Below are 25,680 nucleotides of genomic sequence, written 5' to 3'. Positions count from 1 at the left end.
TGTTCCCTGTTGGATTTTGTGGTTCAAGTCTGTTTGGTTGCATTCTCTATTGTCATGCGATTATTGCAACCTGTTGCTGACAGTAATATAATGCAATACAAATTTTCTAAAAATATATACAACTGTTCAAAATGCATATATACACCGATCAGGCATAACATTATGACCACCTTTCTTATATTGTGTTGGTCCCCCTTTTGCTGCCAAAACAGCCCTGACCCATCGAGGCATGGACTCCACTAGACCCCTGAAGGTGTGCTGTGGTATCTGGCACCAAGATGTTAGCAGCAGATCCTTTAAGTCCTCTAAGTTGCGAGGTGGGGCCTCCATGGATCCGACTTGTTTGTTCAGCAAATCCCACAGATGCTCGATTGGAATGAGATCTGGGGAGGCCAAGTCAACACCTCAAACTCGTTGTGATCCTCAAACCATTCCTGAACCATTTTTGCTTTGTGGCAGGGCGCATTATCCTGCTGAAAGAGGCCACAGACACCAGGGAATACCGCTTCCATGAAAGGGTGTACATGGTCTGCAACAATGCTTAGGTAGGTGGTACATGTCAAAGTAACATCCACATGGATGGCAGGACCCAAGGTTTCCCAGCAGAACATTGCCTAAAGCATCACGCTGCCTCCGCCGGCTTGTCTTCTTCCTATAGTGTATCCTAGTGCCATGTGTTCCACAGGTATGCGATGCACACGCACCCCCCATCCACGTGATGTAAAAGAAAACGTGATTCATCAGACCAGGCCATCTTCTTCCGATGCTCCGCGGTCCAGTTCTGATGCTCACGTGCCCACTGTTGGCGCTTTCGGCGGTGGACGGGGGTCAGCATGGGTACCCTGACTGGTTAGCAGCTATGCGGGCTCCATACACAGCAAACTGCGATGCACTGTGTATTCTGACACCTTTCTATCAGAACCAGCATTAACTTCTTGAGCAATTTGAGCTACAGTAGCTCGTCTGTTGGATCAGACCACACGGGGCAGCCTTCGCTCCCCACATGCCACCCATGACCCTGTCACCGGTTCACCACTGTTTCTTCCTTTGACCACTTTTGACAGATACTGACCACTGCAGACCGGGAACACCCCACAAGAGCTGCAGTTTTAGAGTTGCTCTGACCCAGTCATCTAGCCATCACAATTTGGCCCTTGTCAAACTTGCTCAAATCCTTACGCTTGCCCATTTTTCCTGCTTCTAACACATCAACTTTGAGGACAAAATGTTCACTTGCTGCCTAATATATGCCACCCACTAACAGGTTCCGTGATCAAGAGATAATCAGTGTTATTCACTTCACCTGTCAGTGGTCATAATGTTATGCCTGATCGGTATATTTACAGTATATATATAGTTTTTTTTTTTTTTTTACTTCAATTATTCGTAGTGAAATTATTTTGGACTGGATATTTTAGCATTAAACACATTTTTATGTGATTTTCAGTGACTTGGCAGCATATTGTGAAGGAAAAGAAAAATCAATCTTGTCTTCTCCGTGAGGTCCTCCCATTCCTTTATTGCACCGACACTCAATCATAGTCAGTGTTTTCAGAAATATATTTCAATTTGCGCCCCTTGCTGCTGGAGTGAAAGTTCTCCATCTACTGACACGACACCTTCTCTATTTTCAACACTACACCTTCTGTCTCCCTTCACTCTCTTTTACAACCACCAAACCACATCAGGTCTCCCATTCTCATGCGCACGCATGAGGAATCGTATGATCCTGTGCAGGAAATGGATTCGAATTTTGTTTTCTTTAACATAAGGCACAAAGCTAGCAGAAGACTGGAGTGGATACAGGGAAAGAATAGAGAGGCTTGGATTACTGACTCCTCGCTCTAACAGATGGCTGAGACTCTCTATAGTTTTGCTTCTACCGCACCTAAAAAAGAGGCCACATCTGGTCAACCCTCTCTCTTTCCTCCTCTGCCAAAACACAACCGCAGATGTAACGGTGTATATACCTGACAACCTCAACTGATGCAACAGTAGTGCAAGGAGCTGAATGAAAACAATGATTGCCAGGGCTTCAATTAAAACCATCTCTCTTTCCTCTATATTTACTGAGGTACTGTAGGCAGGAAACATTTTTACATTTTAAATAAAACCTTAAAGCAAAATGAAGTGTTGGGGGTAACGCATTACTAGTAACATAAGTTACGTAATCAGATTACTTTTTTAAGTAACGAGTAAAGTAATGCATTACTTTTAAATTTACAATAAAATATCTGAGTTACTTTTTCAAATAAGTAACGCAAGTTACTTTGTTTTCCCATTTATTGACTGACACCTCTCGGGGGGTATTTCAGAAAGCAGGTTATTTGATTTACTTGGGTAAGCTTACTCAGATTAAGCTCATAACCTTAACTTTCGTTTTCAAAAACATCGTAAGCCGAACAGGTAAACTCAGTCTGCTTTCACTGCCTCATTAGGGCCCGAGCACCGATGTCACTTTGCCCACGTGTCAGAAGTGGTGAAAATTTACGTCTGATATCGGTTTCAGAATTAGGTGTATCAAAATGGCTCAATAGCGCCACCCACAAAATTTCAATTAAGCACCCTTCGCACTACATTTCACGTACTGGTATGAAATTCGGTAGACATATGTAACAGCCCAATACCTACAAAAAAAGTCCCCGGGTGCAAAATCTGAAAACCCAACAGGAAGTGAAATATTTTGAGTTTTCTCTGGAAAATTTGTGCAGTTTTTGCCATTTCCACACATTGTACTTTAACAAACTCCTCCTAGAGCTTTAATCAGATCAACATCATATTTGGTCAGCGTAATCTTAAGGCCTTTGCGATGTTAAAGGAACACTCCACTTTTTTTGAAAATAGGCTCATTTTCCAACTCCCCTAGAGTTAAACAGTTGAGTTTTACCAATTTCGAATCCATTCAGCCGATATCCGGGTCTGGCGGTACCACTTTTAGCATAGCTTAGCGTAGTTCATTGAATCTGATTAGACCATTAGCATCTCGCTAAGTGCGCCTGCTGCACCCATGGTACGGCAGCAAAGTTCCTTGATTATTACGCAGGAATGAGAGTATAGTTCCTAGCCATATCAGCCTAGAAAATCGCAACTTTTCATTTTCCGTCGGTCTTAGTACACGATGTAACTACAGAAGAGTTAAGTTTTAAATAAGAAAAATATCAAAACTCTTTGGTCATTTTTGAGCGAGATGCTAACGGTCTAATCAGATTCAATGAACTATGCTAAGCTATGCTAAAAGTGGTACCGCCAGACCCGGAGATTGGCTGAATGGATTCAAAAACGGTAAAATTCAACTGTTTAACTGTAGGGGAATTGGAAAATGAGCCCACTTTCAAAAAAAGTGGAGTGTTCCTTTAAATTGCGAAGATCTAGAGTTTTCGCTGAAGGGCGTGTCCGTGGCGGCCTGACCATGTTTGATGTTTCGCCATGAAACAGGAAGTTGTTGTAACTCGGGCATACAATGTCCGATCTGCCCCAAACTTCACATGATTTATTACAGTCCTGGCCTGAAGACATCTACATGCCAGTATTCAGTTACAGTCATAGCACCTGTGGGTAACAGGAAATGACTTGTTTTACACTGTGATTAACTCCTCATAGAGATTAAATCAGATTAACACCATAAATTGTCAGTCTAATCTTAAGGCCTTAGTGATGTTAAGTTGTGATGATTTAGAGTTTTCGTTGAAGGGCGTGTCTGTGGCAGCCTGACATATTCTGATGTTTTGCCATGAAAGAAGAAGCTGTTGTAACTCAGGCATACAATGGCTGAATCCCAAATTACACCCTAAACCCTCACGGTCATCTTCCGAGTCTGCACTTTCGTGACATAATGCCGCTTTGACTGCCGGGTATAGTTCTCTGCGTAGCTTGCTAACTTGCGGGCTCAACTGAAGTGCGCATCGAGGGCGCATAGCAGCCACAAAGGGGGCGCTCACAAGAACCCTTCTGAAACCTAAAATGATAAATGGGACACCCTACGGTCTTCGTGGACTTAACGGACATGCGTATGCGGCAGCCATTGTAAGTCCACAAGACCGAAAGTGCATAGAAGTGTGCCATTTGGGATTCAGCCAATGCCCGATGTGCCCCAAACTTTACATGTGTGATAAGATTCCTGGCCTAAAGACATTTATATGCCAATATTCAATTAGTCATAGCGCCACCTGCTGGCAACAGGAAATGCATGCTTTACACTGTAATTCACTCCCAGAAACACATTTCAATATGCCATGAAGTACCAAACATAGTAGAAACACGTTAAATAATGCAACACTTGGCTAAGTGCTAATGTATGCGATTAACGCCACGAAACAGGAAGTTGTTGTAACTCAGGCATACAATGTCCGATCTGCTCCAAACTTCACATGTTTGGTAATGGTCCTGGCCTAAAGACATCTTCATGGCAATATTCAGTTACAGTCAAAGCACCACCTGTTGGCAGCAGGAAGTGTGGCACTTTGAAATGACTTTGCCATATTTCTCCTGTATTTACTCGCTTACATGTCGCCCACTGTTCACTGTTTTCCAAAGGCCAGATGGTGGCGGGGAGCCCGGGTGAGAGGGCCCTTTCATCGCTGCTTGCAGCTTTAATTGTGTTTAAAATCACACTCTTGTGAACTATTCTAACTTTTCAGGGATTTTTTTTTTTTTTTTTTTTTTTTTTCGTTGGAAGCTTGGTGGTGGTGATATTGAAGTTGGGCGACTGTGGTGTAGTTCTTTAATAGCAGGCCTGGACAAACTCGGTCCTGGAGGGCCACTGCCCTGCAGAGTTTAGCTCCAACCCTAATCAAACACACCAGAACCAGCTATTCAATGCCTTCAGGATTACTAGAGCTACAGACAGGTGAGTTTTACCAGTGTTAGAGCTAAACAGTTTTTCCAGCTATAAAGTTGGATTTATCTGATCTTTTTAATGTCAGATGAAAGTTGCTTTACATGATTATACAAATAAAACCTAAAAGTAACCACTATAGAGCATGTTGTATAAATTATGGTTGCTAAAAATGGTTATGGTTACTAGATCCTCTTTAAAGTATGAAAATAGTAATTTAGCCCTGGTCAGTTTTTTTCTTCTCTCACAAGTACAATGTGAGAAAGTTGAGAGAGCTTAGCAATATCATGAGAAAAGGGTCATTCTAAGAACTGTTAAAGTCAGTCTCTATGATGGTATTAAGATACCATCATGTTTTTAAGGGTTCTGAACTGAATCTGACTCTTGCACTTGTGAACAGTGAAGGAGTAAAGGAAGACCATGTTATCACTGAGGGCCATCTAATTGGAGGGTCTGCGAATGCTTGGAGTGGTTAGACATGAGATTGCATTCAGCTGGCAGCCTCCAATCAGTGCACTCATTTGCATGAGCAATGTGTCATTTCTGATGCCATTTCACAGATGTTTTAACAGATTATGAGTGTAGAATGAAAAGGAATTTTACTGCGGCTTCCTGAGGTATCGTACACAACATCTGTGTTTTTGAAGCAATATATTCTAATAAATAGCAGGGATATTCACTCTTTAGAGTTTTTGACATGACGTATAAGAGGAATTTAATGTTGCACATTTCAATATCATAACTACATACTGAACCTACATGTTCAGAATCTTTAAAAGCAGTAGGAATCACCTTAAGAATGTATCCCTTTTAAAGTTTATTATAATGAAGTTTTTGCTTACTAGGACTAGGTATTACAATCCCTTACAATTCAGCACAGCATTGGCCTTGAATAATTCAGCACCACCACAGTCCACTTTGAAGAAGTCTTCAAGATCTTTACACCATTATGACACATCGTCAATTGTGTACCATCCGTCTCATTGGATCTTTCAGTCTTTTATCACAAGACACCCTCAACAGTCCTCCTATGAGTCCACACTTTTGTGACATAACTACGCTTTGACTGTTGAGAAGAAGTCTGCTGCTGATCTAGCTTCAGTGCGGGTTCGGCAAAAGTGCACATCGAGGTTACAAATTGGCCGCAAATGGGGTACTCGCGAGCACCTTTCTGAAACCTAAAATGACAAATGGGACCTATGGTCTCTTCGAATTCATGATCATGGCCATTTTCAGTCCACAAGAGTGTAAGTGCATATGAATTGTGCCATTTTGGACAGGGCAATTGACTCATTCAAACAATTCTTTTAAACACCCTGAATTATTGAGGAGTGAAACAAGTTGCAGTCCATACGAATGAGTCATTGAATTATTCATTGAACCAATTCATTCAAAAATGCTCATTCATTCAGGAACTAAAACAAGCAATTGTCACTGAATCATTCACTCTCGATTTGTTCAAAGACATTGAATCATGCTTCAGGTTGAATTCTGGAATGTAAAAAAAAGCCATTTGATTTGAACTGATGTTATAAGACAGTTTCATATTTTCTGTTTTTATGCATTTTGTGGTTTTCTTTCTTGCTAAAGTCCTTTCTTGGTAAACATGCCATTCTTACTCATCTGAGGTTTGAAAACCTCATCTCACATTCCAGGGTTTACTGTCTAAACCTCAACTAACCCACAATATAGACAATGGGTGGTGTAGGCACAAACTGTCAAACTGTCTCACGTAAACAAATAAAAGTAAATCTTTCCTCTTCAAATATATTCTTTTGAAGTGAGGATCAGCTCCTGAAGCTTGACTACAGTGACATGATTTCACTTCTGAGCAGTTCCTGCACTGACAATTAAGATTTAATATGAGAGATTTTCCCCATATGCTCCGCTGATCAGCATTAGTCACATTCTCCTTGATAGAAAAGATCTGAACGCTTATGTTGTTCAATCTTGGCACTGCCTGGCACCATGTCTCTTTACTCTGTTAATATTTCCTTTGGCACAAAGTAAAGTTCACACTCACTTTAGCATATATTTTACAATTATTTTGTTTAATGTATTTCATTTAAACGGTAAAGTTTAAAGAGTTCATCATTCAGAAATTGTCTGTGGTGGATATATCCTGGATAACTTGATCCTATATAGTTTTTAATTTATAAGAAACAAATATAGGAATTATGATAGAGTCTTTGGTGGTTCTGAAGGAGTGGTTGGCATATGTATGTGATTCAACAGCCTACAAATCTCTTTAACAATCACGACGCAAGAACTTCTAATGCAAATGGTCTCATTTGGAGTTTCAACAGCACGGCGGTGCCCATATAACCACAAGCATGGGGCTCATTATTTTACATAAAATCCAGAGATGATGCCACACTTTCCAGCCTTACCTCAGTTCCAACACGTGGAACAAGAATGCAGCCCCAACATCAGTGTGAGGAACTGTCACCTTGGAAACATGGTATCGGTGCATTTGACTCTAAATCCTCAAATAGATTGAAGGTGTGTCATCTTTGGTTTTGTAACCCCATGGAAAATTAATGAGGTCACAGTCAGCTCTAACAAGCACAAGAAGTGATATCATCTATGGTTTTAATTTCCACGGTTGCTAGTAAACAGAAAACAAAATAAGTAGAGGTATGTTTAGATAGATAGATAGATAGATAGATAGATGGGTCAGGGCTGTTTTGACAGCAAATGGGAACCAACACAATATTAGGAAAGTGGTCATAATGTAATGCCTGATCGGTGTATATACTAAATAATATAAATATTAATAAATAAAAATACATTTGAAAAAGTCTAAAAGGAAAGGCTAAAATGCCATTCTATGACCTCTGCCTCTGAACTGTATCCAGCAGTTAAGCCCTGGCAAAGACATCCTTGTTTTATTAGTGCTCAGCTTGTCTTTTTCTCGGGAAACCCCAGCTTATAGGTTCTATTTATCACTGCAGCATGTGACAGCCCAGGAAACCTGAGCTTGTTGAACTGAAGTTCCATGAACACATAGACACATATGCTTTATAAAGCGGGTTTGGTTGGTGCTCTAGAATGTGGCCGTTTGGCCAAGACGAAAGGCAACACTGAAGCCTGCATTTTGTCCTCCTAATGCCCTGTTGTGCCATGATTTACTCTCCGCTGTGTTTGGGAAAAAGATCTGTGTTTTTCTTCATCAGCACTGCCTCAGATTTGCCTAATTCTGTTTGCCCTCCTGTTGAGCAGTTGGGTGAGCAAAGCCAGCTGGGCACCACTCGCCTCGGCCTGCTTCTCTGACTGACAGATGTTCAAATATCAGCGCAATGCAGACACTTCTCAGCATTCTTCCCATTAGTCATTCCACCAGTAGATATATTTCAGATATATTTCCACTTAGTTGAAAAATATCACAGCATGATCTAAGCATTTTTATCTTTTGAAGCAACCTTGAACTTTCTAGAAATATGCAATCTACAGAGAATTTTATTTAAAACCCTTTTATTGTAAAAAAAAAAAAAAAAGAAAAGAAAAAAGAAGTCTATCTCTCTGTCTATCTATCAATCTACAGTATCTATCTGTCTATCTATCTATCTATCTATCTATCTATCTATCTATCTATCTATCTATCATTTTGTGTTTTTGGATCAGCATGACTTCTTTACTTGGTAACACTTTACATAATATTTTAAATACATATTAAAGTTATAATAAACACACACTTTGAAATGAATAAAAAAGTATATTCATATTCAATATTTTCTCTTTGTCTGTGAACATTGGGTCATTTCACCTAATTAAAATTAATATAAAGCTATCATATAGTGTTTGAGCTATATTTGTAAGTATTTGGACAAACATAAACTGTTAACCTGTTTACATTCACTGACCCGACCTCGGGCTTGACGTCTCTTTACATTTACTATATAGAATACTGTATAGTAAGTACATTGAAAGTTCTAAGGGTTTAGTGTCATTCTACGGTGTCTGTTTTTACGATATAGATGCTCCAGCAACAGTAATATTGTAATTTGTGTTGGCAGTGTAAATGACAACATGCAAAATCAAAAGGGACTTCATACCTTTGTTATGAAATAGCGATTGTGAGATGAATCTAATCTGTCACACTTGGGTAAAAAGTCCATGACAAGTGCCCATTGATAAACATCCAAAAGCATTTTTGTCCACAAAAGCATTAAATCCATTAAATATTTATATATTGTCCATAGTTTATGTCAGATTTCACCTGAATGATCTGCTCTCCATCATCGTTCTTCAAGAAATTATGGAATCTGAGCACCGTTTATGTTGTGAAACTATATCGTATACATTATGTAATGTATTAACATAATGCAATGTAATGTAATAAGTAATGTTGATATGTATGTACATTATTTTATGTAATGTAATAAGTAACGCTGAAATTGAGGCTAAATACCAAAACACCATTTTTCTCTATGATACTGTCTTTGTATAATGCAATAAATTGTCTCAGGTTATGACTGTAACCCTGGTTCCCTGAGAAGAGGAATGAGACGCAGTGTCTGGAGTTGACCCTCTTATACTCGCAACCAGTGTTGGAGAAAGTTACTTTCAAAAGTAATGCATTACAATATTGCTTTACTCCCTAAAAAAATAACTAATTGCATTACTTAGTTTATTTTTATGGAAAGTAATGCGTTACATTACTTTTGCGTTACTTTTTCCTCACCTTGGCTGGGCTTGCTCTGCACTTACTCCCAATTTCTCTCAACATGGGGACAGGAGAGCTGTCAGTCAATACATGGGAAAACAATGTAACTTGCATTATTTTTTTGAAAAAAGTTACTCAGATATTTTGTTTTAAGTTTAAAAATAATGCCTTATTTTACTAGTTACTTGAAAAAAGTAATATAATTATGTAACTCAAGTTACTTACCCCCAACACTGCTCGTGGCTGCTCCGCTCATGTGATAGACTGCCGTTGGCCAGTAAATTGGCATGTTTCGTACATGTGTTCAGACACCGGTCATGCTGAGGGCGTTCCCCATAGCACCAACTCCAGACCTCACGTCGAAGTTCTACTTCAAAAGGGAACAGAATAATTTGAAGATAGTCACCATATGATTGCATCCAGGCAGTTCTTTAACAGATCATTAACCTTTTCTGAGCATATGGTGCTATGCCACACCAGCGCTTAGCAACAGGAGAGAAAGATTGGAGCGAACATTTCAAGTGGCAAGCTCTCCATGAGCACACAGCCTCTCTTTGGACTCATAATCACTCTACGACGGTAAAACCAGAGTTCACACACGCCAGACAAGGTGAGTTACAGAAGGCTGAGGCAGTGACATTTCAAAGTCATTTAGAAAGGACTGGTTAAAGTATGAGAGACACTGTAGTCATTATATGAGCCACTAGGCAAGAGGAGGGACTGGATTAGTTCATGGCCCCAGGACAGATGAGAAACTGCTTTTCTTTATTTATTTTTGGTGTCGGTGTCTTTTGAGCACCTCATTAAAGTCCCCTGTTGTTTTTAAGTTAAAAAGGAAAAGGCTTTGATGGATGATTCCCCCTTTTTCAAGATCAGACAACTTTACTTTCTTTAGTTTCAGCCCAATGAGAGGGGACTGAAATGTGGGGAAGCTATTTCTATTTCTATTTCTATCTCTCTTCTTTCTTTTTTTCTTTTCTTCAGAAGATGAAACAACCTTGATGAGGGCTGGTTTGCTTTTCACCTTTATTATTATTATTTTTTTAAGCAGCCTTTTTATTATGTCTCTTTCAAGGTCTTTAAACTCAGATCTTATAAGCAAATTGTCAGTTTAAAATATGTGTAGAGCTGGAAATAATATTTATGCCTAAATTCATTATTGATAAATGTTCTTTTGAAGGAAAGAGAAAAAAAAACATTAATGTTTATTTCCTTCTGAAGTGATTAATATTTCACAGAGGCCTGAATGATAGACAGGCCCGGCTGCTTTTTGGAGACTAAAGGATGACCTGGACAGTTGCATCATGGTTATCATATTTAGTCTGAATCCATGGTGAATGAAAGCCAGGAATGTGAGGATTTGTGTTTATTTTTCATTGTGATGATTAATTTGACTGTTTCTATATTCACCTCTTTCCACCTAAACAATGAGAGACCCAAATTCCCAGCTGGTGCGTGTGTGTGTGTGTGTGTTTAGTTATTATTATTATTATTATTATTATTATTATTATTTATTATTAATTTATTTAATTTGAATTGAAGTTGAACTGAATGGTTTAAAATTATATTTCATATTTGAGAAAAATGTTGGGGGAGTAATAAATGTTTACAGTGGTTAAAATGTCAAGAGAGTTGTCAGTTTTGAATTTGGGTATTTCACCTTTTTTACATGAATATTCACTTATCCAACCCGATCTCACGGCAATTCATGCGTATTTTACGAGGTGGCTAAATTGTACGAATTCGTACAACCTCACTCGTACGAATTCATACGTTTTTTGGTAATTCGTACGTATTTTGCGAGTTGCCAAATTTGTATGAATTCGTACGAATGACCTACCCCAAACCCCACCCCTAAATCTACCCATCACTGGAGACAAATTGTATGAATTCGTATGAATTAGCCACCTCGTAAAATACGTACGAATTGGTCGTGAGATAGCGTTGACCTATCATACAATGTTTGAACCTTATATACAGTTGCAAGAAAAAGTATGTGAACCACTTGCAGAATCTGTGAAAATGTGCAAAATTTTAACAAAATAAGAGAGATCATACAAAATGCATGTTATTTTTTATTTAGTACTGTCCTGAGTAAGATATTTCACATAAAATGTGTTTACATATAATCCATGAGACAAAAAAATAGCTGTATTTATTAAAATGACCCAGTTCAAAAGTTTGTGAACCATTGATTCTTAATACTGTGTGTGGTTACCTGGATGATCTATGACTGTTTTTTTTGTTTTGTGATGGTTGTTCATGAGTCCCTTGTTTGTTCTGAGCAGTTAAACTGAGCTCTGTTCTTCAGAAAAAATCTCCAGGTCCCAAAAATTCTTCAGTTTTCCAGGATCTTTTGCATATTTGAACCCTTTACAACAGTGACTGAATGATTTTGAGATCCATCTTTTCACACTGAGGACAACTGAGGGACTCAAACACAACTATTAAAAAAGGTTCAAACATTCACTGATGCTTCAGAAGGAAACATGATGCATTAAGAGTAGGGGGGTGAAAACTTTTAAACAGGATGAAGAGATCCAAATTTTTCTTATTTCGCTTGAATATCATTTTTTTTCATTTAGCACTGCCCTTTGGAAGCAACAGAAATACTTGCATGTTTCCCGGAAGACAAATTAAATACAATTTACCTTGATCTTCAAATTCCAAATGTTTTCACCCCCCGTCTATTAATGCATCATGTTTTTTTTCTGGAGCATCAGTGAATGTTTGAACCTTTTTTAAAAGTGTTTGAGTCCCTCAATTGTCCTTAGTGTGAAAAGACGGATCTCAAAATCATTCAGTCACTGCTGTAAAGGGTTCAAATATGCAAAAAATGCTGGAAAACTGAAGAATCTGCAGGACCTGGAGATTTTTTTCTGAAGAACAGAGCTCAGTTTAACTGCTCAGGACAAACAAGGGACTCATGAACAACCATCACAAAACAAAAAAACAGTCGTAGATCATCCAGGTAACCACACACAGTATTAAGAATCAATGGTTCACATACTTATGAATAGGGTTATTTTAATAAATTCAGCTTTTTTTTTTTGTCTTGTGGATTATATGTAAACATCTTTTATGTAAAATATCTTACTCAGGACAGTACTAAATAAAAAATAACATGCATTTTGTATTATCTCCCTTATTTTGTTAAAATTATTCACATTTTCACAGATTCTGCAAGTGGTTCACATACTTTTTCTTGCAACTGTATATTATATATTATATTATTAGAGATGCACTGATACAAAATTTTTCTGCCGATACCGATAGCCGATTAAAGCAATAAGCCCCAAGAAACCGTGGTTTACAGTGAATTTATAACAGCTAAGGGGCATTGTTAAGGCACAATGCAGAGCACCTAAAACCCCCTTAGCTGTTATAAATTCACTGTAAACCATGGCTTCATGGGGCTTTCATAAAACGGTTACCACACAATACAAATATTAAAGCCAAAAAATATCTATCAATGCAACTTTCATGAAGTAAAATCATTAAAAGGCTTCCTTCCGCTGGAAAAAAAATAGTCCCTGACAGTGAACAGAAGATTCAGTACACTATAATATTAGAGGTTACAATTAACAACAGAGGTATTATATTCAGCTGCTATTTATTTTCAGCTAATTAAATGTTTGTATAAATCTCAGTTGCACATAAAGTAATTTTCATAAGCCACTTATATTCATAGCAAATTTATTCAAACATATAATTAACAGTAAATATGCTCCTCTCTAGTGTTTTTTTTTTTTTTTTTAAGCTAACTAAGGAGCTGTGAACATTGGAAAACATTCCTGAGGTAAATGTGACATTATGTGACACATTGTTCATGTCCATGAGTTGTTTTATTGACATCTTTCCACAGTTAAAACTCAGATTAAGTGATTACATGAGACACGATACATTCCGGTAAGTACTGTATCTTTCAACAGACCTTTTGATGTTCATGCATGTTTTTGGAGATATACCTTGTATTAATGTGGAAGAAAAGACTCACACTCAGCACTTTCGCCTGATCTGGCGCTACAGCGATCTGACACAAAGCGTCAAAATGCCATTTATTGTTTGAATTTCGTGATAAAATGTAAAATGTCTACTGTCCATTTAAGTAATTACGTGTGAAATTAATTTTCCTTACTATTATTGTGAAGTGTCACTATATGTGTTATATATATATATCTGGGGTTAGTAAGATTTTCTTAAAGAAATTAATACTTTAATTCAGCAAGGCTGTCATGGATATTTTAAGCACAACTGCTTCCAACATTGATAATAATAAGAAATGTTTCTTGAGCATAAAATCAGCATATTAGAATGTTTTCTGAAGGATCATGTGACACTGAAGACTGGAGTAGTGATGATGTCAATTCATCTTTGCATTACAGAAGTAAATTACATTTTAAAATTTATTCAAATGGAAAACAGTATTTTAAACTGTAATAATATTTCACAATATTACTGTAATATATATCCTTGATTTAAGCCAAGTGTTGTCAGTTAAACTGTTTAAAAAAATTAATTACAGAGAACTTCATTACTGTGCCTTTACAGTGACTCTGCCAGTTTTATGTATTTCCTTTTCCACAATTACACTGCATTTGAATGCATGAATAATAACACAGACTGCACTGACCTAATTTAACACTACATCCTGTCTGAGATCATGTGTATGCTATATATAATTTTACTGGCACAGCTAAACTTACTGAATGGTTCGTTTTCAAGGGCTTGCATGCCACCTTTGCACAACGCTCAACATTTCACAAAAAAAAAAAAAAAAAAAAAAGCACCAGCTTTCTCTGGGATTCTGCGCAAGCACTTTCCACAAATGGATAAATCAGCCCTACATTTGTTTTATTACACATGAAGCACTTCATTGTGCTTTATACTGTTACTCTAGTTTTGGTAATGCTTCTTTTTTTCCAATTAAGAATATGTCCCTTTTATATATATAATATATATATATATATATATATATATATATATATATATATATATATACGTACAGGGACACATGCCAATCAGTGTGCGCGTGTGTGAGCCTGTTTAAGGGTTGACACATTCAAACTAAAGCCAGGAGCGCTTGGTTATAAACCTGTCACCTTTAAATCAAACCAAGGGGGCTGGTGACTCAACGTCTGACGGCCCAAGATTTATTAAACTCTGAGGTGCTTTATACCTTCAGAATATGAATATCTGCAACAGACAGAATGAAAAGGCATATTTACATAGCTGCACTGTTAATTCACTATTAAAAACACTCTGCTGAGGTTTGTTCACATGTGCACATCACGTGCAGACTTATTTTACTATAAAAGAAGCTAGTATGGGACTGTTCAGACATATACGAAAGAGAGGATGGAAGTAATCATCACAGTAAGAGGGGCTGGGACAGATCCAGAGGTTCTGAACATCAATAGCCATCTTTTCCGCTAACATACCTATAAATCCAACAGGTTCTCACTGTCAAATGCCGACGCAGAATATTGTGAGAAATTCATTTTCCTTGTAGTTTCATTTTAGGGATATACCTCTGAAATAGGGATCTTGTCCAAGCATCAATAATATTCCATACCTCCAGGATTTTGTGCACAAGAATTAATGCAATTTCAACCATTCGCTACATCATTTGTTTATTTTTTTTAAAGGTAAATCTAAAGGGGGAAATATAATTTTATCAAGATTCCCAAATCAGAGGTAAATCAAACTGATCAACTCAATGATTAATCACATTTTTGCAGCAAACTGGAGGGCAGAACACTTGAAGTGAGCACTCAGAAGGGTGCAAGACATTATCATCTGAGTCAGATTACCTCATGAATAAATAAACAATTAAAGCGGCAAATTGATTTTTATAGTTGTTAAGATTGAGGCAAATAAAACAGTATTCACTGTTTTTATACAACAGATAGTTCTGGTCTTCGAATCTGTTTGGTCGAACAGGAGTATGCTGTTTATATCACTCGCTTGTCTGTGTTTGTGGAGTATTAGTGATGGAGATTTTTTTGTGTGACTCTGAAGGATATATCGTTTCATGTAGGCCTGTGGCAAAGAGTGACTGTCTGTATGAGTGAGTCATTTGAATCATTCACTGAACCGTTTTGTTCAAAACGCTGATTCACTAAGAAACGGGAACAAGTGACTGTTGTTTAGGAAAGAGTTATTGAATCAGTTAATCGACCAATTTGTTTAAACACAATGAAGCATTCAGGAAAGAAACACCAGTTTGATGCTTTCTACTTTGAAAGTAGCCTATTTTCATTGGAGGAGCAAAAACAGATAATGTAAGTGGCAATAGGCCTATGTGTTTGCTCAGTATGAACCTCTTGTTTATTGAAATGTTGTATGAAATCATATAATCAGTTTGTCTCTTTGTCACTGCAGTAACTTCTCAGAAACAGCATTTTTTTTTTAACATCCCTTTTTTTGAATTTGTAATGTTTGGATCTTTAACTAATCAGTGGAGTGGAGACACAAAAGAGAGTCTAAATTCCTTGATTTTTTTTTTTTTTTTTATAATAAGGCTAATAAGGCTATTTGTCTGTTGAACTGTTGAACAAAGCATTGCTGTGATTACCTGCGCAAATGTGGCCATATTTGCATGGTATTGCTTAAATATTCACATAAATATCACAGAGAAATGATATGTTTTCCAGTCACTATTATGAGTACGGTAGTAAAATATCAGTGCAAATATGATCATGTTTTGAGGAAAGTTGGTGCAAATTCAGTCATTTTGAATCTGAAAAAAAAACAAAAAAACAAATGTAGAACAAAATCATGTTAGGACTGAATATTTGATGCTTGGGAATGAGTTTTTGAATATTCCTTTTCACTGCCATTTAAAAACATACAAATGAGTATGGAAAGCTATCTTTTAGTTATACTATAACTTATAAGTTTTACCAAAAATCTGCTTGAGGAAATCTAGGGAAAAGATCCGCTTATTCACCACACTGTAAAAAATAAAATAAAGTTGAGCTTACTTAAAAAAAAAAAAAAGGCAACCTATCGCATTCAACTTTTTAACTTGCTTGAGTTAAAATCAACTTAAATACTTTTGTTCATCTAATGAGCCCCAGGTAATCATTTGAACTTAAAACTTTTTGTCAAGACAACTTAAAAAAAACAAAAAAAAAAAAACAAGTTCAGCCAACTTGAAAAAATAAGACAACCTATCACACTCAACTTTTTAAGTTACCTCAACTCAGGGGCGGTTCTAGGCCATTTTTAGGTGGGCTTTAGCCCCTCTATCTGTTGTCTCAGCCCCCCTAAAACTATAATCACCTATCTGAATGATCGGAGTAGTGCCGCTTCCTTAAGAAAGTTTATCGTTTTCACATGTTATTAAGTCTTGTCAGTTTAAACATTCATGATTTTAAGCCATTCAATCACAAGACGCTGTGCTTCAGGTGTGTGCGTGGTGCGCACAGAAACGATCTGGGGTGCGTTGCCCGAAAGCATTGTTAGTCAACGATGGTCGTAAGCCCCTTTGAACTCTATTGGTAATGACAGACATGCTTATTTGTAAAGGAGGTTATCTGAACTGGCAGGAACATCAGTGAGACAGCTGTGTTAGACACTTGTTCATGCCAGCCATTGTAATTAAGAATTAGTTTTTCTGAATGGGAAAGTTCACGCCCACAGAGATAGAGGACCAAAAGGCAGGAGCAACAGACACAAGAAAGGGCAAGAAAAAAAAAAATAGATTGGCAAAGGCTTAAAGTGGATAATATGGGGATAAAGAGGAGCAAAACAGAATAAGGAAAGGCACAAAACATGGTGTCAGCATCTCCACTGGAAAATGCGATCAACCTGAATTATGGGGTCTAAGAGCATTCCTGCACCAATTTCCTCTGTGGGAATCAGACCTAATCAGCTCTGTATCTGCTGGAAGGAGGGATGTGTGATAGAAAGGTATCCGATAGAATTATATCTGATAGAAGTGTGTCGGTCTGCAAGATCTGTGTCTGATGGAGGTGTGCTATTAAAGTGCTGCTTGGTGGAGCGATAATAAAACACTAAAGCTTATTTTCACTCACGTTCCTTTTTCCTCCATATACTGGTGCCTTTCCCATTCCTTGGCAATTATTTGATGTCTTTATGAATCAGATGTGTGAGACTCTCTGAGGCACCACACGTGACATACCTTTTATGATTACAGATCACTCCCAAGAAAATGCTTACCGTACGTATTCACCGGCGTGGAACTGAGCAGACGTTTTTAATTCATTCTCTATGGAAGCTGAGCGACAGGCTCGCACTGGGAATTGTGGGATTGACAGAGAAGTGGAACTTGTTGTGAAAGCATCAAAAAGTTGAGAAATGCACAACTTCGTGCGAATAAGAGGTGAAGGAACGTTGTAAACTTTTCAATCTGAAATCTAGTGAATTCAGTGATAAAATCGGTGATGATTTTAGCATGTACAGGATGATGATGATGCATCATCAAATATATAATTAGGGGAAGTACATGGAAATACATGGATTATCCCAGCAGTCATGATTTTTTGCATTATATGTAAAATACATCTGATGGCATTTTAATGATTTATCTTTTTGAAGATGTCAATGTAAAATACTTAAAGGATTAGTTCACTTCTGAATGAAAATTTCCTGATAATTTACTCACCCCCATGTCATCCAAGATGTTCATGTCTTTCTTTCTTCAGTCGAAAAGAAATTTAAAGATTGAGGAAAACATTCCAGGATTCTTCTCCATATAGTGGACTTCAGTGGGGTTCACCAAGTGGAAGGTCCAAATTGCAGTTTCAGTGCAGCTTCAAAGGGCTCTACATGATCCCAGACGAGGAATAAGGGTCTTATCTAGTGAAACGATTGGTCATTTAAAAAAAAAAAAAAAAAATTATATGCTTTTTAACCACAAATGCTTGTCTTGCACTGCTCTGTGATGTGCCACGCATTACTTTGAAAGGTCACACGTGACATAGGAGGAAGTACCGCTGTAGGGCAAAAAACATCTAATTTTCTCCTCCAACTTTAAAATGGTCCGATATCATTGTTTTACCTTTTTTTTTGTAAAGAACGCTAGGCTGAATCTTTGTAAATTCGCTTTGTAGACACTGGATCGGTACTTCCGCCTACGTCAAGCATGACCTTTGTAACATGATTACGCCATGCGTGGTGTATCGCAGAGCTAGTGCAAGATTAGCATTTGTAGTTAAAATGTATATAATTTTTTATTTTTTTTTAGAAAATGACTGATCGTTTCGCTAGATAAGACCCTTATATCTAGTCTAGGATCACGTAGAGCCCTTTGAAGCTGCATTGAAACTGCAATTTGGACCTTCCACCCAGTGAACCCCACTGAAGTCCACTATTTGGAGAAAAATCCTGGAATGTTTTCCTCAAAAACCTTAATTTCTGTTTGACTGAAGAAAGAAAGACATGAACATCCTGGATGGCATGACGGTGAGTTAATTATCAGGAAATTTTCATTCAGAAGTGAACCAATCCTCTAATAAAATACTCAGAGATACACACACAAAAAAAGACATTTTAAAAACCACCCACCCCTTCCCCCCCAGTGGCAGATCTCTAGTGTTTTGAGCAGAATTCTTCTGCTTAGAATTTGTTGATAAGCAGCTTGTACTTGATAAGATGAAGCAGCTATTAATTATTTGGAACTCAATGTTCTGTAGATGACATTGGGTTTTATTAATGTTTCCTGTATAAAGTTTCCCGATAACATTTTGTCCTTGACACAAATGAAAAAAACAGCATAGCTTGTCTCATCTTATCACAAACTAAAACTGATGAAAGGTAAAGTTGAGTTTCATGCTGTGTGAAATATGATAATCAAATACATGATTTATATCAAGGCAAACCCAACTGATTTAATGGGAAATCTTATTATGAACTGATAGATGGGACAAGCTTATTTTATCCTCAGTGAAAAAAAATCTATCTATCTATCTATCTATCTATCTATCTATCTATCTATCTGTCTGTCTGTCTGTCTCTCGATCATCATCTAATGTCTGTCTTTCTGTCTGTCGATAGGTCGGTCTGTCTGCATCCATCCATCCATCCATCCATCCATCCATCCATCCATCCATCGCTATCTGTTTGTCTATCTAAGATTAAGCCTCATTGGTTTTTTTTGTTTGTTTGTTTGTCTTCCTGATTGGATGTTTATAATGACAGTATCATGTGCATAATCTCATTTTCTGTGTCACACATTAAAATGATATAATGATAATGCAATTATTATGATGCAAATGTACTTCAAACATCATTCCACTTATATGGTTGATTTACATATTGAAAGACATGAAAGCAATCCAATCACGATGCAGACATATTTTGCATGATTCTAGCTTACAAGTAATCACAGTTACCAGCGATTGTACCAGGTGTGTACAGTATGTGCCTATAACTGACTGAGATTACCCTGTGCTTTAGGATGCCAGGAATGTTGGTAAATGTGTCCATGTGTGTGTACTGCCTGGAAGAGATAACTTTCTTTTCCCCTGTTTATATTTGAGGTTTTGCCAGCACTTCTATCTCGGTAAGCACATGTGGAAAGATTCCTTGATTGTGGTCTTACTTCACAGGTTTTATAATGACATGTAAACGATGTTTCTTCCAGCTGGCTCCTAAGAAATCTCTTGTCAACTGGGATCCTTTGTATTCTATCTCTCCATATGCTCCTCTGTCCCATCAGGAGGCACACAGAGTGAAGATAATTTCCCACAGGCCCTCAAAAATAAGGTGTCATCTATTATATTACAGGCAGTTTGTTTTCCAAATGATCTATGAGGATGATTGCAGCTATTTAGCTGGGTTTTGCATGTTTACAAATCATTCCACTTTGAATCATCTTGAATCTTTTGTATATGAGCAGTATTATACAAACCAGACAATGGCCAAACAATAAGGCAAGAATCCCATGAGAATATGGCATAGCAAAAAGTTGCTAGCTAATATCATTGTTATAGTTGTGGTGTGGACTTCCCTTTTCTCATATTAGACAGATTATGCCCAAGAGATTTATTTATGTCCACATGTCATTTAACAAGAAAGTTTGCTTCTAACCACAGCTCAACAGCACATATGTTTGTGATGCTCTTTGTAAATGTTTGTTAGAACTATGTTTTTGGGAAACGCCAAATCATTGAACTATGTTGGTAATGACAGAACTTGCAACCATAGTTAGCTAACAATGCTTTCTGGAAATGCACCCCTCAATGAAGTCTTTGACAAAAAACATGATTTTCTCAACTTCCTGTTCATAAAGTTGAAGGTTTATTTTTTTTTTTTTTTTTTTTTTTTATAAAACATGTTGAAAAAGTGCTAATTGAAAAATAATGAATGAAGCTAGATTTGGTTTGTTTGTTTGTTTAAAAGCAGAGGCTCTGTTCTTTCTTTATGACTGTTTACATATTCGTACAAAAATATATATATAAAGCTACTAAATTTGGGACAATGTCGGATGTTTTTTTTTGTTTTGTTTTTTTGTATGTTTGTGTGTGTGTGTGTGTGTGTGTGTGTGTCCAAAGGCCTAAATAATAATAAAAAACAAAGATATGGCATCCAATGTATGTAAGGTAGTACAACTAGATCTGTTTTATTGAATTTAAAAGTTTTAATTATATTTTGCTACATATAAAGGTATTTTAAAGATTTTGAAGTGTCAAAAGGTTATTTGGTTTAACCGTCCAAAGGCCAATACAGCCATTTCATTTATGATTAAAATATCTTAAAATGTAATAAATGTATATATTTTTTTCATTCTGGCATGATTTTATAACATAATATATCAACATCGTCATTGCTTTGTTATGAGAAAAATGTCCAGAAAAATGAATTTCATTGATGTCATTCAGAGTAATCAATATAAAGGGACCATTTTGGATCAAGTCATGCAGTCAATATCATGTGACAGGACGTTCATTCAGACACCTGCAAAGGACCATACGGTCATGAAGCAAAGTAACTAACTCTTTTTTAACTATTTGAAAAATTAATGTTTTAACTTGTCCTGAAACATCAGGTCATTCGGTACAACATGGAAAATGTTGTAATATTTTCAAAAATTGCACTAAATATAAAATGTTTGATTGTCCTTTTGTTAGCTAGCTAGCAAGCTAACTAGCTAGTTAGCTACATATCAGCCTGTTAGCATTGTTTGAAAATATCGTCATTTGGTATAACCAAAAGTGTCATTCGGTAAAACCGAAATTTTGGTTAATCCGAAATACTTTTTTTGGTGACAAATTTTGTCTATCTTGTAAAAAGTGACAAAAGCAGTGTTAATTGATTATAAAAAAAAAAAAAAACACAATCTCACAAAATTAATTATATCTCCATTATGTTTTTTTTTTTTTTTTTTTACACTTAAAAACCTTATTCGTCAATGACCCATTTATAGTTATTGTTACAGTCACCATCCTTGGTGTTTGCTTAATATATCTTTTGTAACTGACAATCCCTGTCAATCTCTATTTCAATCACTAGCAAAGCTAATGCTATCTGTGTGCTCAAACAAGCTAGCATCATGCTAATCATGCCCAGAAACATGCTAAAACATGTTAGCTATATTTAAAACATTCTAAAACATGCTAGCAATGTTACCAACGTGGTAAAACATGCTAGCAATGTGTTAACAACCCACAACTAGAACAGGCTATGCTAATAATTTCTATAAATGCTGTGTGTCTGTGTCTATTTATCTATTTGGAAACTTTTGAAACTACTGCAAACTTTCTGGCCAGAATTTGTCAAGCCAACATTAAAGTTTGTCCCAAGCTAATATATCTGCATTGACATATACATTTTCCTCCCATCTCATATTTTTCTTTTTTCTTCACCATGTCCCTTTAGGGGCTCCGTAATATAGTAATCTAAAATATAAATACATGAAATGAATGCTCTAGCGTAAGTTCTGCCAGGAAGACTCTAATGTTATGTGACTTATTAGTTTAGATCTAACCAATCATTATCTAACACTTCCACTGTCTAACAACCTCCACCTCCATCCTCCCCACCACCACCAGGATGGTCCCTGTCCATACCTCCTGGGGGATTGGCTACGCCCCTGCCTTTATCTCCAGGCAGGAAATGCAGAGCCCACAACCCTCAGGATGTGTGCTACAGACGGGGCCTACGCCAAAGAACTTTATCTCATAATATTTTGCTTGCTGATCGTTAATAAATAACATTGTTACGTTATTTTGCCTCCCGGGTCTTTCTGGTAGAAATGACATAAATGAATAATAATTTAAATGACTATAAAATTATATGTGTGTGTGTGTGTGTGTGTGTGTGTAAGTAAGTAATGTTAACAAATGATACCTTGTTGTAGAGTGTTACCATTATTATTCCAAAGGAAAAGCAATGGAAAAATAATAAGTCAAAAGAAACCTTTGCGTTCCTCAGAGAAACTCAATACAAATGTAAATATATATAAATATATATAAATACAAATGTAAGGTTGCTCTCTTAAAGTAACACACACACACACACACACACACACACACACACACACACACACACACACAGTTTGCTATTGAGAATTCATAGGTCCTTCACTTCTGAGCCCAGAGCCCTGTTTGTGGAAAGTGCTCCATATGTTTAATTAACATACTGTCACTTTTGTGTAAATCAGGGAAAGATGTTTAGTTTGAGTATGCAGATTCTGATTATTGACATAGAGGGCCATAGAAAAAATACCCCAGTAAAATATAAGCAGTGATAAATAATGTTTAGAACCTAAAGGTGGTGTTGCTGTCAGTAGTCTAGATTATTAATGGATTTATTACTTAGGTCTCCAGAAATGTATGTTTGTAAGATTTACTACTGCAAAGATGCATATTTGCTGATGTGAATTCAGGGAAGCTGTCTGCTGGTAGATGTACAAATGAGAAGTTAGACTTACAAACAGCCTTAGATGCAAACAGAGGCTGATCAGGGATTCACTGCATGGGAGAAACACAATTTACATGAAGCCATGTTTCATTCTCTTTAAACTTCAACTGTTCAAAAGATGCTGGTGCAGATGTTTAGCTGCCATTCCAATCGTACACATGTACACATGCCTACACACACAAATATTTGTCACACTGGATGGCAAGATTTACAAAACATATTGAAAAGCAACTGTCAAGGTAAAAATCTGGTTCCTGAATGACTTGAAAGATCATTCTAATAAACATGCTGTGGAATATACAGTCAAAGCAATGTTATCAAGAAATTATATGTGGTTATCATCTAAAAGAATCCTGTCTCTAGTTATAGTTTTGATTGTAAATGACTCGTGTAGAATCATATAAATCTATAATTGTAACTGGATGTGTCATGATGGCCATATGGTATACGATTGTGTGGGCTGGATTTTACATATAAGTTAATTCAGAAAAAACTTCTACATTATTTTTGTAATGCTTTACTGTTAAAGTTGGTTGTTAAAGTGTGAAGTGTGCTTTCGTAGTGGGTGCGAAGATGATAATAAAAAAAATTCCTTTTGCCAACTAGATAAGGGAATTTCAACACCCATAATGCACTGGGCATGTTGCAATCCAAAGCCACTCCCACCCATTTGCTATGGATATGTTTGACCAGAGTCAAATACTGCCTTGTTTTAAGTAGGAAATACTTCTTAGCAAACTTTTAGTCGTAATGGTGTCGACTTGTATTGTTCCTGGGTGCAAGAATTCAAAGGGTAAACGTTTAGCAAGAGTGAGTTATCTTTTAGTTTCCAGTAAAGAATCCAGCTGGATGTTGAAGGGAGTGGCTAAAAGCTGCAAAGAATAGTAAATATGGAGAGAACGCCACAATGGAAAATTGAAAAACCTCTGTGTCTGTAGTAAACATTTCAAACTGGAAGAGTACAAACACAGTGTTTAAAGCCATGGAGGGAAAACCTGAAAGAAATGTTCTGTCAGTTCCGCCCGAAGCAAAACACCATCACGTACAGGTAAGCTGTTGCTCTAGTGTTCCATTTCTTTTACCAAAAAATATTGTTTAAAGAGTAGACAAAGTATGATACAATTCATCTGGTGGACATTTTCTGACAAATAAACATGATTTTCTAGTCCAGGTAACACAGAGAAAGAGTAAACATTGTATCAATACAAAGCAGGTTGAAAATCGGTGAAGTTAAACTTCTTTAATGTATTTTCAGGATTTACGTATTTAATATATTTTCATGCATTTAACATATAAATAAACTGTTGGGTATACATACAAAATATACATGCTACAAATCTTGATTACAATTAGTTTTTCAAAAATCACTTTATTTACAAAAATGACAAGAAAAAACAGTGACTTCAGAGGCAGACGGTCTTTAAAGAAAAATATTTTTATAAAGCATCTGCTTGTCTGAGAACGCATCTTGCTTCCACTGAACTCACTCGCACAGATCTCCAAATGTATTGCTGATTTGTTATGCATGAGGATGGCCCTCGTAAACTGCAAGTAGCCTCTCTCACAGGCGGTCTATGTGGATGTGCCTGGCATCCCTCCATCACTCTGACAGGGGTTGATAAAAAGCTAATGGCTGCTTTAGTTAGCTGGCTTTGAGAAAAGCTGTGCAGGCTCTCGGGAGTGTGTGTGTGTGTGTGTGTGTGTGTGTACTTGTATTTATTACTTTGTGGGGCCAGATGACCCAACAGAGTACGAAAAATACATAATCTTTGACTTTGTGGGGTCCTTTACTTGGACCCCACAAGGACAAAATCTTTTATATGAGACTTAATGTTGGCTCAATTTACTATCGTCTTTCCCTACACTATACCTAAACCTACCCGTCACAGGAACCTAACGTAATTATAACATTCTAACTATGTTTTATATATATATATATATATATATATATATATATATATATATATATATAATGTTTTAACATTCTTGTATATATAAGGAGAAATGGGAAGGAATAAATATCTGAGCACCTGTGATATGGCAAGGCGTCAGCGTCAGAGTATCTCTGAAATGGCAATGCTTGTGCGTTGCTCCTGCTCAGCAGTGGTGAGGATTTACCAACAGTCGTCCGAGGAGGGTCAAACCACAAACCTGCAACAGGGTGTTGGGAACCCAAGGCTCATTGATGCACGAAGGCAACAAAGGCTGTCCCGTCTGGTCCGAGCCAACAGAAGGTCTACTGTGGCACAAGTCACACACAGTTTTAATGATGGTTATGGGAGGAATTTGT

General features: G+C 36.9%; 1 long non-coding RNA gene across 1 annotated transcript in view; it reads left to right on the top strand.

Annotated features, from left to right (window-relative positions):
- Positions 1–20,394, top strand: part of LOC127502951 (uncharacterized) — a 79,258-nt gene extending 58,864 nt beyond the window's left edge. The window contains exons 2-3 of the long non-coding RNA XR_007926968.1: positions 17,665–17,850; positions 19,524–20,394. This is a non-coding gene — a long non-coding RNA (uncharacterized LOC127502951). The remainder of the gene's footprint in view (positions 1–17,664; positions 17,851–19,523) is intronic.
- The last annotated feature ends 5,286 nt before the right edge of the window (positions 20,395–25,680 follow it).

Source organism: Ctenopharyngodon idella, chromosome 20 (assembly GCF_019924925.1).
Source record: "Ctenopharyngodon idella isolate HZGC_01 chromosome 20, HZGC01, whole genome shotgun sequence".
In the NCBI taxonomy this organism is placed as follows: Eukaryota; Metazoa; Chordata; class Actinopteri; order Cypriniformes; family Xenocyprididae; genus Ctenopharyngodon; species Ctenopharyngodon idella.
Note: the sequence above shows the minus strand (reverse complement) of the source record. Positions and strands in the feature narration are given on the sequence as shown.